This window comes from Ochlerotatus camptorhynchus, unplaced genomic scaffold (genome assembly GCF_037179485.1).
Source record: "Ochlerotatus camptorhynchus isolate MF236.1 unplaced genomic scaffold, CSIRO-AGI_Acam_v1.1 ptg000232l, whole genome shotgun sequence".
NCBI lineage: Eukaryota > Metazoa > Arthropoda > Insecta > Diptera > Culicidae > Ochlerotatus > Ochlerotatus camptorhynchus.
The window spans coordinates 10,143,269-10,145,753 of record NW_027040722.1 but is presented as its reverse complement, the minus strand read 5'-3'; positions in this window follow the sequence as shown (position 1 = coordinate 10,145,753).

The window sequence follows — 2,485 nt, the reverse complement described above, 5'->3', positions numbered from 1 at the left end:
GCCTTCCAACCTGTCGCAGACACCCGTTTCCAGCAGCAGACGGGCCGATACGCTTGCGAGTGCCCAATCATTGAACCGAAGAATATGGGATTGTCCGGTCCGATTTGCTGATCCAGCTGTCTACACGTCATCATCATCTTTCAAAGACTTTAAGCCTCTACTACCATCGGCCCTTTTCAGGGCCACCAAGATTTTCCAAAAGAGTTAAATTTCTGACCATGTCACAACTAAAATTTATATCAAAAGATTCTTTTCACGGGAATAATAGTCATTCTAAAGAGTATAAACAGAGAGAACCCCGCTCAAATTCCTATTCCTAAACAAAACACAAGCTTCTGCTGTTATCAAATAACATTTATTATATAAGACCACGTAGTCCTACGTCACCATTGCGTACAACCCTGTAGGGATGTCCCTTGTTGTTTTGTTTTTCTTTGGATTTGTTTACCGTCGATCTTGTTTTCCGTGCTGAGCACCAATGCTACCGACGCCAGGAAGGCAGCTCCCACACCTGGACCCTACCTATCGACCCATCAACTCATGAACCGGGGACCAACGGCTTTACTTCCCTTCCGAAGGAAGGCGTGATCAGAGATGTTATGCCTCAGAACATCCCTGTGGCGCCGACTGGAATTGAACCCAGGCTGGGGTGAGAGGTAATCACGCGTACCACTACACCATCGGCGCCTGCTATATCTCAACAATGTGTGGTCATCTTTGTCAGAAACATTTCATTTATTGTTAAAACCCGTTCAAGAAAGAGAGGTAAAGCGTGAGTTGTGTTTAGTAGGACGGAAACTACTAACTGATGATAGTGCACACTGGGCCATTGGGCTACAAAATGGTGAGTTAAGAACCTGGAAGGAGCGGAATACCTAGCTCTGGTCCTCACAAGTTCCTACTTCAAACCTCCCTGAGTCATATGATAACAAAATACAACCAGCTGAAACATGGGCACAGGTGGGTGGCGTAGCCTGGGCAATGTTGCCAGTCCGGCAATAGCAAAGTGAAGAGGTGCGAAGCGAACAATGGCGCGGTAACCATGGTATAGTGATAGAGTAAATGCTTCACCAAACCCGAGCGTCTGTTCTCCATGTTAGGAGCGGCTGATCACCGTTCTAGTGCCAGCGTGGGACTTTAAACATAGATGTGCACGATGGTCCCCCGACAAGACAGGGGGTTGGGGCAGGCCCAACAAGCCACCCTGGAAAAAACATAAAGTTGTAAATACTGACGAAGGAAATACGGATTGGAACAATCGGCACAGACCTACGCGATGAAATCAGGACTACGATTGAAAACTCGGAACATGGAATTGCACATCGCTCGGCTTCCCGGGCTGCAATAGGTTAATCTATGACGAACTTCAACCACGCAACTTCGAAGTCGTAGCACTGCAGGAACTTTGCTGGACGGGACAAAAGGTATGGAAAAGCGGGCATCGAGCAGCTACTTTCTACCAGAGCTGTGGTACCACCAACGAGCTGGTAACCGTCTTTGTAGTGCTGGGTAAGATGTGCCAACGCGTGATTGTTTGGCAGCCAATCAACGCGAGGATGTGCAAGTTGAGGATTAAGGGCCGTTTCTTCAACTACAGCATCATCAACGTGCACTGCCCACACGAAGGGAGACCCGACGACGAGAAAGAAGCGTTCTATGCCCAGCTGGAGTAGGTGTACGACGGCTGTTCGCAACGGGACGTAAAAATCGTCATCGGCGACATGAACGCTCAGGTAGGACGGGAGGCAATGTATAGACTGGAAATCGGGCCAAACAGAAAGCATGCCGTATCGAATGACAACGGCCAACGATGCGTGAACTTTGCAGCCTCTCGATGAATGGTAGTTCGAAGTACCTTTTTCCCCCACAAGGATATCCACAAAGCCACCTGGAGATCACCTGACCAAAACACAGAAAACCAAATCGATCACGTTCTAATCGACGGGAAATTCTTCTCCGAAATTATCAACGGCCGCACGTACCACAGTGCGGACCAGTACCTAGTTGCAGTATGCATGCGCTCAAAACTCTCGACGGTGCATAACACCCGTCGAAGTCGAACGCCGCGACCCAACATTGAGCAACTACGGGACGCCGGAGTTGCCCAGTACTACGCGCAGCAGCTGGAAGTTGCACTACCCACGGAAGAGCAGCTTGGCGCAGCTTCTCTTGAAGAGGCTGGAGGGACATCCGTTCCGTCATAGGTAGTACTTGTGCAGCGGCACTAGGTACTGCAATCCCGGACCGAAGAAATGACTGGTTTGACGGCGAATGCAAACTGTTAGTAGAGGAGAACAATGCAGCACGGGCGAGAATGCTGCAACACCGCACGAGATTGAATGTGGAGCGATACAGACAAGCGCGGAACAGACAAAACTCGGTTTTCGAATGAAGCAGAAGGAAGACCGAGATCGGAGGCGATGGAAAATCTGTACCGCGTAAACGACACACGGAAATTCTACGAGAAGCTAAATAGTTCGCGCAA